The following is a 13253-nucleotide window of genomic DNA, read 5'->3' as shown; positions in this document are numbered from 1 at the left end:
CAGTCCAGCCAACGCCGCCCACGAACGCACGCTCGCGTCAGGGGCTCGTCGCACGCTGGTGACGTATCCTGCCGGGCCGTCCTCCCGGCGTGCCTCGCGGGGTCAGGGTTTTTGGGCTTGGGCCTGGGCCTGTGGAGGGCGGGGTTGTCTCGAGGGGAGCGGGACGGGGAGGGGCACAGGTTGGTGAGGCAGTCGCAAGGGGGCGGAGGGGATCGGGGGGTAGAGGGGGCGCCGAGTTGGGGGTGGAGCGGGGCGGGGCTGCGAGGAGGCGGGGCGGTCGGGGCTTTCGCGGGGCGGGGCGGGGGGGGCGGTCGGGTTGGGCGCGGGGCGGCGCAGGGGGCGGGGCGGTGGCCGGGGCGGGGCTGTGAGGAGGCTGCGAGTGGGCGGGGCATAGGCGGGGACCAGGGGCGGTCGGGGTAGGCGCTGGCGCGGCGGGGTCCCTTGGGGGCCGCCCCCAGTCCGGGGGCGCAGGCCGGACCCCGCCCGGCGGGGGCGGCGGTGTGTCCGCAGGCCGGCCGGACCCACGAGTGAGGTGCAATGTTAGCATTCAGGGGTCTGGCTGGAGGCGATGGGAGGGTTCCGTGCCGTGGTTAAGTCCTTTCTGTTTCTGGAGTTGAGGCAAAATTCAAAGTTACAGAAAAGTGCCAACAGACTCACAACAATCAAAGGCCAGATTTCACTGGTTCTGTTGTTTCACTATAAGCCCCGCGGCGGAGGGCGATTTTGAAGAAACAACAGGGCGTTCCTGGAATAAAGGGTCTCGGTGCGGCGGTGCGGGTACGGGGCCCCGGGCGGAATCCCCCACCCTAAGGCCGCCTCTGCTGGGCGGGGGCAGCTGGGGGCTGCAGGAGGGCGGGAAGCCGCCCCCCCCCTCCCCCCCAGTCCTCAGGAGTGCAGGCGCTGGGACTCGCTCAGGGGAAAGCCGCCCGCTCGGCCGTGGACGGGCACGTCTGCCCGTTTGCGTCCAAGTTCGCAGAGCTAGAACCCTGCGTTCCGCGGAACTCCCGAGCCCGTCGTTCAGCTCGCTGCAAGGGCGTTCTTTTCTCCGACACGCCATCAAGAACACGTCAGGCATTCATAGAAATGGTAGATGCTATTCATGCCCAATAAACTGCTTAAGCTTCTCAGAGGTGGGGGCCTCAGGGGCCTCGCGATGGATGGGAGAGTGACTTAAGCAGAAATGGTGTAGGGGTGGGGGCGTCCCAGGAGCGAGGGAGCTAGGCTTAGTACAGGGGAGGCTCTGGGCCAAGCGTGCCTTGGATCTGGGCCAGAAATTTGGGGGCCATTAGGGACTTTTCCCTGTTCCTTATACCCTTATGCACTTAGTTATTCTCCCCTATCGACCCCACTCATGGCCCTGTTGGCTCAATCACTGGAGTGTCCCGGGACCACCTCTCCTGTCTGTTCCCTGCTTAACAAACCTGCCTCCTCTTACCCTGAGTGTAAAGTGCATCCTCTTCAACAGACTTACCAGCCTCTGCAGGGTGGCCATGCTAACGTCACAGAGCCATCTTTGACCCCTGAGCTGTCATGCCCTGTGCTCCTGACACACCTGAGGAGCCCCTACGGAGCCAGGCCCCTCCGCACCCTGCAGCTTTGCTCTCACTGCTCTGGTCTATGCAATGCAGGAGGGAATGCTGTACGCTGCAGGGATCAGAGACCAACTCCAACTACATAAGCATAAGGGAGGGATTGGCGTGATACACAGGATGGGGGTCTCATCCTGGAATCCAAAGGCCAGGATGCAGCCAGGCTTGGGGAGGAGCTGCAGAGCCCCAGGAGCTCTGATGTTCATACCTGGTTCCCTGTGTTTCTCAGACTGAGTTTTGATTCAGCTTGAACTCTATCCCACGTGCAGAGATTTATTGGCAAGCCAGGACAAAAGCCACACCACAAAGTGGCATGTCCTGCTGCTCCTGCATCTAGAAGCTGATGCAGGCAGGTCAGGTCCGAGGATCCGGAGGGCGTCCTGCAGGACCAGCCAAGAGTGCCCCTGGCTATGCACAGGATAGAAATTGAACTCCAGCCAGCAGGAGGTGAAGGCAGAGTTTATTGAAGGTGTGCAGGTGTGCAGAGAGTGCAGGTCCAGACAGAGTCTGGGAGATTCAGATAGGAAAGGAGGGAGTCTCGTCTTTGTTTGGGGCCTGGGGTTTTTATTGAGACAGTGGTCTGGTATGTGTGTTCTCTCAGGCATCCAGATGTCCTTCATAAGTCAATTATTCTTTGGAGCCAGGGGTCATGGCATCAAGATGTTTAGTGCCAGTGGCCTGGAATATACATATGATGGTTTCATCTGGTCGTTCTCGCTTGGTCCTTCCTTAGATGTTGTCTGTTCTAGAGAAACCACTAACTCCTTATCTCTTACAAGGAGGACTTACACTGTTTACACCATGAGGCTCGTGCCCTTCAGTTTCCCTATCTCAAAGCTGTAAAAAGGTCTTGCACAGCTTTCTGGAAGGTCAGATACAAACCCCGTGCTGTGCAGGGACTTGGCACTGACCCTGCTTCCATACCTTAGCTAGTGTGGATAATGCTGCTGTAAACAGAGGACTGCATGTATGTGTCCCTTTGAATCATTATTTCTGTACCCTTTGGGTGAATACCTAGTAGTGCAATTGCTGGGTCGTAGGGTAGCTCTACTTTTGACTTTTTGAGGAACCTCCACACTGTTTTCCACAGTGGCTGCACCAGTCTGCATTCCCACCAACAATGCACGAGAGTTCCCCTTTCTCTACATCCTTGTCAACACCTGCTGTTTCCTGAGTTGTTAATTTTAGCCATTCTGCCAGGTGTGAGGTGGGCTCTCACTGTGGTTCTGATCTGCATTTCCCTGAGGCTGAGTGATGTGGAGCGTCTTTTCATGTGTCTGTTGGCCATCTGGATGTCCTCTTTGGAGAAATGTCTGTTATGTCTTCTGCCCATTTTTAACTGGATTATTTGTTTTTTGGGTGTTCAGTTTTATGAGTTCTTTATGTATTTTTTAATACTAACCTTTTATTGAATATAACATTTGCAAATATCTTCTCCCATTCCATAGGTTGCCTTTTAGTTTTGTTGATTATTTCCTTCCTTGTGCAGAAGTCTTTTATTTTGATGAAGTCCCAATAGTTTAGTTTTGCTTTTGTTTACCTTGCCTGAGGAGAAATATCTAGGAAAAGTTTGCTATGCTAGGTTGTAAAAACTTTAAACAATCAAGTTCCGTTTCTGCTGTCCTATTTCTTCTTTCTAAATTGTCGTACATTTCCCTTCTATGTATGCCATCAAGTCCATGATACATAGTTATTTTTGTTTTAAACAATTATATATTGAAGAAGTAAAACGTGAGCACAGATGTACTTTGTATCTGTACATACATTTATGCTCTCTTGGCTCCTCTGTGCATACCCCAGCTTCGAGCTGCTGTTTGTTCCTTTACCCTCCACTCCTTCCTTCACCACGTGTTATTATGCAGACCCAGGGCTGACGGATTCTGTCAACCATTACTTGTAGGAAAATGCTTGTAATTTGCTTTCACTTTTTTGAAAGATATTTTCACTAATTATAGAGTCCACGTCGACGGGCACGTTTTCTCCAGCAGGTCAAAGCGCACTGTTGTGCTGGCTTCCGGCTTGCACCGCTTCTGATGAGAAGTGAGCACTTACTTTCATTCCTGTTCCTCTCTATATAGTGTGTCCGTTTCCTCCGGCTGTTTTCAAAAAAAAATTTTTTTTTAAAGAAGCCGTTGTTTTTCAGCACTTTGTCAATGATATGCTGTAGTGTGGATCGTCTTGTTTGTCCTGCTAGAGGCTTAGCAAACGGACTTAATTTGTGAATTTCATCAGATTTGAAAATGTTGCAGCCAAGAAGTCTTTAAATGTCGTTTGCCTTCTCTTCTGTGACTCTGGCTTTATGAACGGCTTGATGCTGTTCTGATGTCGATGAGGGTCTGCTTATTTTTTCAACTGCCCCCCCCATCCATGCTTAGGTTCAAACACTTTCTAAGGTTATGTACGCAGCTTCACTGATTTTCTTGTTTTTCCCTGTAGCTTCCAAACTGCTGTTAAACTCATCCTGTGAATTTTTCATTTCAGATGTTATATTTTTCATTTCTAGAAGTTCCACTGGGTTTTAAATATTTTTGTGTATCCTGGAGAAAACGCTGTATGGTAAATGGAGATAATCCTTTAATCCTTGTACAGGTGCACATTTCTCCATTTTGTGGGCATGTCAGCGTGTTCAACTGTCTCCGTATCAGTAGATATTTGGGTTGTTTCCACCCTTTAGCTGTTAAAATGAGGACTGTAATGCATGACCCTGAACATACATCTTTCCTTCCTCCCTTTCCTTTCCTTTTTTTCCTTTTCTTTTTCTTTCTTTCTTTTTTTTTTCCAGCGTATCTTTGGGATAGATCCTCAGAGGTGGAATTGTTGATTGAAATGATAAGTGTCTGTGTACTTTTGCAGCTGTTGTCGGGTGCCTTCCCTTGGGTGGTGTAGGGCTTGTGCACCCGCGGACTACGAGGATGTCTGTTTCTGCAAACTCGGCCATCAGAGGGCAGTGTCAGACCTTTGGGGTTTGGCCAATTTGTCAGGTGAGAGGCTGTAACTTCGCGTTTTCATTCATGTTTCTCTGATTGTGAAAACCGACCGGCGTCGTCTGGAGCAGGAGTGGTGGATACGCTGGGCCCCAGTCTGTACCACCCCAGGGCGTTTGATGAGCCAAGGACGGTCCATTCCTCTCAGTGCTGAGATAGGACAAGCTCTGCAGGACTCATTTGGGGAAAACAAAGCCCCATTAAGTGAATTCATGGGTTTGGGAAACTGGAAAGTGCAGATTAGTGCCACCTAGGCACCCATATTAGAGACCAGACCGTTCCCGGAGGCAGTTAGGGCTGAGCACCCAACTCTATGCGTCTCCTCTGGGACCAAGCCGACTCCGTGTTTCTAGACGTTGTCTCAGAAACTGAAGGAGGCCACCACGGGCGAGCCCTGGGAGCTGGACGGCATTGTCAGATGAAGTGCATGACCTCCCTAGTGTTCTCCTCCATGGAATGAGGATAACGTACCGATGGGCAGCGTGGTCAGGAAGAGTGAGGGTGGGAAGGCCACGGAGCAGGACTTAGAGGGACGGCCACGTTGTGTGAGCCACCGTCATCATCTTCATGGCTCGTTAGAATGCTGGTGTGTGGGAGGCGTTGGCTGGGCCCTGGGTCTGTATGAGTTCCCGTGGCTACTGTAACTAGGTCCCACAGACCGGCAGCTTCGCCATCATGCACTTCTGTTCTCTTGGTCCTAGAGGCTGGAAGTCTGAGATCCAGGCTCGAGCAGGCTGGTTTCTCCTGAGATCTCTCTGCTTGGTGTGTGGATGCCGACTTCTGTCCGTGTCCTCCCATGGTCGTCCCTGTGCGTGTCTGTGTCCTGCTCCCCTCTTCCTGTAAGGAAACCAGTCTTGTTGGGCCAGGGTGCACCTGAACAACCTCCTTTAGCTTGATCACCTCTGAAAAGACCTTATGTCCAAACATAGTCATGGACTGAGGTGCTAGGGGTCAGGGTTTCAACAGATGAATTTGCAGAAGATGATTCGTGCCCTAACAGCGCCCCCCCCATTCCATTGCAAATCCTCCAAACACGTCATTGTAATCCCTGCTGTTTTGAGGGTCAGAGGAGCCAGGGGAGCATGAGACACAGACCAAGCTGGGTATTTAGGGCCCCTCTGTGTCTCCGACACTTGGCTCCACACTGGTCCTCGGAGATGCTCCCTGCATGCTGGGGAGAGAGGAGGCGGACATGTCTGTCACTGTCTATGGGGGCTGGTGTCCCATCAGGCGTGTGCCCACGAATGGGGAAGTGTGGCCGGTTCAGGCATTGGGAGCGGGTCCTTGGATTCCACTGCCCTTGGGAGGCACTGCCGGTCCCCCAGGGTGATGCCCTCATCGACAGCCCCATTTCCCAGGAGGAAAATCAATGAGATTACAGGTTGCAGCCTTAGAGTGCACAAGCCCTATTATTATCTTACAGAAAGCCAGGCTAGCCTTCCCCAGAGCTTTTAATATGACTTGGTGTCTACTGTGGTTTGCAGTTACCTCAGGAAACCTATTTTGAACAAATAGTAGATTGTGTTCTCTGGAGCTCATGGGCAGCCACACAACTTCTGGAAGCCGACAATCGTATGGAAACAGCTCTTCACATGGCAGGAGGAAGGCCGCTCAAGGCGGCTGTGTCTAACGCCTGATCGAGCTTCCTTGTCTTCCTCTGACATTTCCCCTGACTCCCAGCCCTGGGCTCTGTTGACCACGTGTGGTACTGACAGCTGTGGACTGGCCACGTGGACACCCACGTGTAAGATCCCAGGCCCTCCCAGGAGCATGGATGCGCCTGGGCCCCCAGTTGGCTCTGATGGCAGGCTCCTCAGACACCCCGCCAGGTGCACGTCTGCAGTGGGCGTCACAGAGGCACGGCCCCAGCGCCTGGGACAGTCCTGTGTTTGAAAAGCATGAAGGCTGTCTGATGGCGCTGTCCTGACAACAGCAGCCACTTGTTCTGTTCAATGCCTACAACCTACCCCATACTGGAGCTGTTTGTAGATAAGGACACTGAGGCAGGAAGCCTCTGGGGCTGGGGGCTGGGCCGCTGACCACCCCTTGAGTGGTGCTCGTGCTGCCCCCACTGGCGTGTGAAGGGCTGGGTGGTGGACACCTGAGGGTCTGTAAGGAAGGGCCAGGGGATTGGTGATGTGTGGGGTCTCCCCAGGTGGGAGAGCAGGGCTGGGGGGCCCCAGGCTCTGCCTCTCTGGAGCCTGAGCCACCTCGATGGGGTGGACGTGCCCGTGGCCATGGAGGCCCAGGGGTTCCCATAGGCATAATAACAGGGGGCGTGTCTCTGATCCGGGAGCCACAGGAGCCAGGGGAGCCGCTCCAGAATCAGCAGCGCCCTCCTGCACCTACAGACTCGGGGTCCAGTCGGCGGGGAGGAGGGCCTCCCAGCGGTGTCTGCGTGGAGCTGTGGGTGGCCGTGAACATACAAGGGATTGGTCACGCAGGATGAAACCACAGACGCTGAGAGGTGAACTTCTCCCCAGCCAGCTCTGCATTCATCGTGGACTCGTGGACTCTTGTTTTGTTAGACGGTGAGAGGGACTGAATGCTTGTGTCCCCCAGATTCACGTGCCAAAGCCCTAGCTCCCTCTGATGGTGTCAGAGGGCGGGCCTTTGGGAGGTGCTCAGGCTATAAGGGGTCACAGGGGTGGGGCCCCCGGGGTGGGATCAGTGCCCTTGTCAGTAGAGACGCCAGTGTGCTGGCCCCGCAGCCCCTCCCCGTCTCTGCTGCTCCTTTCTCCCCAGGTGACACCCTGCTACCCCCAGGGCCTCGTGCTCACGGGGCCTTTGTTCCGAGCTCCATGGCCACCACCCCGAACGTCTTAATGAGTTTTGAAAAGGGCCCTGGATTCTCATTTTGTGTGGGGCCCGCCAATTATGCGGCAGGTTCTGATTATCTGCAGCGTTTGCTGCTTGCTCAGTTCTGGAATATACACAAGGTAATTTCAGGCTTGCTAACTCCTATCTCTGAGCGGAGCAGACTTCCTAACTAGGGCACGGTGTCCAAGCACAGTTCTCTGTCGTGCTGTACACATCATAATACCGGCCTCCAAAGACCTGGGCCGGGCAGGGGGTGGGGCTCAGGCATCCCTCTGCCTCCCGTGGGCTGCTGTGCAGGCAGGCCCCCCGCCTGGTGGACGTCCCCACTGGCCTCAGAGTGACCAGTTAGGGCGGGGAAGGGCCGAGGTGGGAGGGTTGAGGCAGGGCCGAGGGGCAGGGGGCTGGGGAGGGGCGCCCAGGTGCCCGGGAGGTGGGGTGCTGGCCCCGGGGGCTCTGGCTGCACGGACAGGAGCTGGCCTCAGGCATGGCTGGGCCAAGCCTGTGCACCTGCTTGCTGGGGTCACCCAGTTCTGACTAAACGAACCTCCCCAAACAGGCAGTGGTGTTGCCTCGTCCCCGGGAGGAAACCGCAAGGAAAGAATGGGAGCAGGGGGAGCACAGGCTCCCCCCGCACCCCCTTGCAGGGCAGCCCAGTCAGAGGTGGCCACCAGCCCCAGGGCCAGGTTCTTGCAGCCTCTCCTCACCTCCTGGACCCAAGGGGGCACGGCAGCCACCGGCTGTGGTCAGCAGCACGGGTCAGCGTGTTTCAGATACATTTGCATTTCTCGTTAGTCCCTTGGAGCCATGAGCTCACTAACTGGATTAAAAATCCAACTTTTCTGTGCGCTAGCAGAGTGATCAGTGTCACGGAAGGTGCTGTCCGTGACGGCCGCCGTGGGGAGCCGGGGAGCCAGTGTGCGCCCCACAGTCGCCATCTGCGGGTGGATCTTCGGGGCCTCTCCGCACCCTCACCAGGTTTCAGCTCTTTCAACGCTCTGGACCACCCCTGCCCAGGCCTGGGGCGGGCGGGGGGGGGGGGCGCAGTGGAGGAGGTGCCGGCCCCTACACTGGGGCTGCCTTCTCCAGCCAGGAGCCCTCCGCCCCGGACAAACCCCGGACTCCCGAAACAGCCCCCCCCGGCGCGGGCAGCCTTCATGTGCCGCCTTGCGGAATGGATCTGTAGGTGACGGTCCCCTTTGCCTTCTCAGCTTTTAAAATGATCATTTTGTGGCATAATAGAACTTTTTAGAATTTTAGATTTAGTTTTCCTGTGTGAAAAAGGCTTAGCGGGTATCAGAACCTTTAATAGCTGATGGGTTGTAACGCACCTTTGAATGTGTTTGTCGAAAAGCCATTCCAAATATTAGCCTTGATCCAGACAGGGAGTGAGCGCGCTGCGAGGCCCGCCAGGGGCTTTGTGGCGGCTGCATCCGAGCCTGAGCTGGGCTGGGACACCTGCAGGCTTCAGCCTTCTACCCCAGAAAATGCTGTGTCTGGCGGACCCTTCATCTACACAACAAATAACTTTAAGAAGAGCTTAGCTCCTTGAATAAGTCAAATTATTTAAATTCTAGATAAATACATTTGGTGCCTAAGTCAATACAGGCTTGATTTTTAAAGTTCAGTTATAGAAACGGGAGCTTTTTGCATTCAATTTGGAGGAGCAAGATGTCTAAGCACATGGTGCCTTCTCTCCATGCTGCTGCGTGCTCAGAGGACCTCAGAGGGGCGGCCTGCCCGGAAAGCACCACCCCCTTGAGGAAGGGGGGCTGCTGCTCGGGGTGGAACTTCCTGGTGTCACGAGGGTCCCATGTTCATCTAAGCCCCCGGGACAGTGAGGGGAAGCCGGGCAGGGGAAGAGAAGAATGTCCGTGGTCCCTCGGACGTCAGAGGATGTCTGTAGCTGGGGGAGAGTCGGTGTCTGAGTCCCCCGGGTCTGTGTAACACACCATCTGCGTCCAGGGTGGGGGGGGCTACCAACTGAAGGCACAAGGAACGGCCCCGTGCAGGACCCTGCGGAGACCGTCTGGGCTACCCTGCAGCCAGCTTGGGGTGGGCGCCGCAGGGGCATCCCCATCCCCCATGACTTACCGTGGGGCTCCTGGGACTTGCTCCATGGCCCACCAGCCTCCCCTGCAGCCTTGGCTCTGCCCCCAGGCTGGCTCCTCGTGTCCCCTGCACAGCCTCCCAGCCGTTCCCAGGGGCCACTGTGAGTGACCCCGGGTCCTCGATTGGGCGGAGGTGACCAGGAATCTCGGCACATCAGCCTATACTTGAGTGTGCGTCTGCATTTCTGGCTCCCTCCCCCGGAGCACAGATGTACCATCCAACACTGGGCTTATTACGTTTCCATGTGATTTCCAGTTTGTCCACACCGGGCTGGCGGACACCGGCGTATGTGACCTGTGGCCCTGGCCCCACAGGGACACTTGATTCCTGCCGTAGACAGCGCGACACGTTCCAGCACTAAAGGCTGTGAGGCGTCCTGCCCTGGGACACGCGGATAATCGGCCCCCACCCCGTCCACTGGGGCGCCCGTGGCCCCTCTGCTGTATGCCCGGATGATGGGCCCCCCTCCCCACGCCATCTCAGTCCCCTCCCCCACAGGACATGGCCCCTTCTCAGACCTGCCTGCCCTGGGCCTCCCTCCTCCCCCTGCCAGCTTGGGCAGATGGGCAGTGTGGGGCCGGAGGGACCTGCAGCCGGGGGTGACCAACCATGAAGGGCAGGGCCCCGAGTCTGCAACCTGGCGAACTGCGAACTCCCCGCTCCCCCCCCCCCCCCGCTGCCTCCGTGCCCCCGTCTCTCTGCCCCCCTCAGTCTCTGATCCTCTGCCCCTCTCGCTCACATGTGGGCATAGCTGAAGCACACATTCTACACCACAGACCCTGCCCTTCTCAGGTGCACCTGACTCTGACATTTTCTGTTTTGTTAAATTAAGAAGAAAATGAAGCCAGCCTCACTAAATGGATGTATTCTGATATTTCCATTCTACATAAGGATGCCAGCCAGGGCAGCGGCAGAAGCAGGGCTCCTGGGCTTGGCTGAAGGGGTCCCCGGGGTCGCGTGCAGGGGCCCTGGTCCGCTGGGCAGGTGGAGGCGGGGTGTGTAGCTGCCTGCTTTTGCTTTGTTTTTCCAGCTCTGGGGTTAGCCTTCCCTGTGCAGCCAGGTGGGCTGGGTTTGAGGCCCCCGATCTGCTGGGGGGGCACGGTGCCCCAGGCTTTGTGCTGCGTTCGTGACCCAGGGATCTTTGGGAGGAGGAGGGCACAGGCAGTGTCTTCCTTGGGGGACAGCAAAGCATAGGACTTTACTCATGAACTGTATCTCAAACAAGGTGACCTCTTTTTCTGCTGTCAGTAATCGGGAGGCAGGTAAAGGCCATGAAGACGCTGGTCAGATGCATCCACAGAGATTAAAGGGGATTGTGGAATAAAAACAAGAAAAGCCAAACACGGAGAATCCACTTAACTCTGTAAATCACCTATTTCCCTGATGCAGAATCTTTATTAAAATGCTTTTCTCAAAGGGAAAATCTCACGGCTTTTCTGAGCTTTAACACCCAGACTTCGTGTCTAAAGGTCATTTGGCGAAGAGCGTAAATCCAATGGTAAAGTGCAGTGTGGACGGGGGTCTGAGACGTGCCATGGACAGAAGAAGGGGGCAGAGGCAGGCTCCTCCCTCCCAGGGAGCTTGCTTTCTGCAGCAGGTTAGTATGGGAGGAAAACAAGGCTTCACGTGTTTCTGAAATTAGTTCCACTTGTATCAAAAAGCCTGCGATCTCCTTGGAGAATAAATATAGCACTCGTGTGTCAAGCCCCACAGGAGGGATTTACCAGAATGACAGAGTTTTAGATGTAATACGGAACCTTCCACTCATTCACGTACCCATTCACCATCTACGCTTCTATTCATCCATCTACCTGCTCATCATCCAGATACTCCTCCATCCATCTATCCATCCATCATCTATTCATCATCCATCCACCCATCCATTCATCCATTATCCATCCAGCCAGCCAGCCAGCCATCATCTATCTACCCATCCGTTCATCCATCATCCACCCATGCATCCATCCATCCACTATCCATCAACCCAAGCACCTGCCCATCAACCATCCATCCACCTATTCTTCTATCCATCCCTCTACCATCATCTATCCATCATCCATCCATCATCCATCCATCCACCCATCATCTATCCACCCATCATCCATCCATCCATCCATCCAACCATCCCTCTACCATCATCCATCCATCATCCATCATCCACCCACCCACTCTCCCATCCATTTTTCTACTCCTCCTTCCCTCTCTTCCTCCACCTATCCATCCGTTCACCCATCTACCCATTCACCAAACCCCCACCTGTGCTCATGTAAATGTCCACCCATTAACTCATTTTTCTGTAAATAGATGTTAAGTGCCACTGTCAATCATGTAGCAGGCCTATTCAAGGCACTGGCAGGAATGAATAAGACCAGCTCAGTCCTCGCTCATAGGGGAGCTCCCAGTGCACTGAAAAGAGAGACAAGGAGTACCCCACTTCCATGGGACACCTGCTGGGGAGGGCTGGAGAGTGGGGGGGTTCAAGGAGCACTGACCAGGACTGACCCCAGAAGCGGGGATTACAAAAAACTTCCAGACGTGATGTCCAAGAGAAGCTGGGACGGTGTGAGGGGTCAGCAGTTGGAAAGTGGGGGAGGGGAGTGAACAGGAGGTTGTTCCCGGGACAAGGACAAGCAGAGAAGACTAGAGAGGTGTCTGACTGGGCTGGACCCAGAGTGTGGCCTCAGGGAACCTGAATTCCCGCGCCAGGTGGACCCGCCTCCCTTAGTTTCTGGGGCTGCTGTAACAAAGCACGCAGGGCTGGTTGGCCTAAAACAACAGAAGTGTGCTCTCACTGTTCTGGAGTGCACGTCTGGAGTGGAGGCAGGTCTGCGTCCTTCCATGGCTCCCCCCGCCCTGAGAGTCTGTTCCACGCTCCCCTCCTGGCTTCTGGTGGTGACCGGTGATCTCCAGGAGCATCGCTGCCAAGTCTCCCTCCCTGTCACACAGCCTTCTCCCTGGTGTGTCTGTGTGTCTGTCTCTCCCCCTTATAGGGTCACCAGTCACACTGGATTAAGCCCACGCTATTCCGTACGACCTCACGTTAACCAACTGCATCCTGGTAAATGTGTTTCCTGCATGGGAACAGCGCTTCCCGCATGCCACCACCACCAGCATTGCACAGTGAGAGCCACTCGTGTTGGGGAAACGCTCGTATCGCGAACATCCTCCAAAACGACACTAACAAAGCAGCAATTATACGTCTCCAAGTAAGGTCACACTCTGAGGTGCTGGGGTTAGCGCTTCAGCATCTCCTGCTGGGGGACCGGAGTCTACCGAAGGCGCCACCCCCAGACGTCTGTGCCACCTGCCTACAGGTCCTCCCGCGCGGGGCTGACCAGCATTTCTGTCGGTTCCCGTTTTGTGTGCGTGGACACGTGCACGTGTGTCTGACACAGTGTGTGCATGCTGTTGGGCGCATAGCTGTGGGTGGAATTGGGGCGTCTGGGAGTGTAGCACATTCCAAGCTGGAACCGCAGAGAAGCGGAGCCTGAAATGGGGGTGCACCCGACTCAGAAGTGGGGCACTCTCAGGAGAAAGCACAGAGGAGGTGGGGGAAAGGACAGGCGTCGCCGAGCCCAGCCCGACCCTCGGGGGCTCAGGGGTACACGTCCACCTCAGACAGGGGTGCCCAGCGTTTGCGCACGCGAGTCAGTCAGCGACTGGCAGCAGGCGACCCCGGGTGTTCCGGGGTGGGCTGTTAGAGTTACACCCCGAGCAGCAGGGCGGGGTGGTCGCACCTGGCGGCGGGAGG

Source organism: Ursus americanus, chromosome 15 (assembly GCF_024610735.1).
Source record: "Ursus americanus isolate L20-20 chromosome 15, mUrsAme1.1.p, whole genome shotgun sequence".
NCBI classification, from domain to species: domain Eukaryota; kingdom Metazoa; phylum Chordata; class Mammalia; order Carnivora; family Ursidae; genus Ursus; species Ursus americanus.
The sequence above is the reverse complement of the archived record's forward strand: the minus strand, read 5'-3'. Positions refer to the sequence as shown.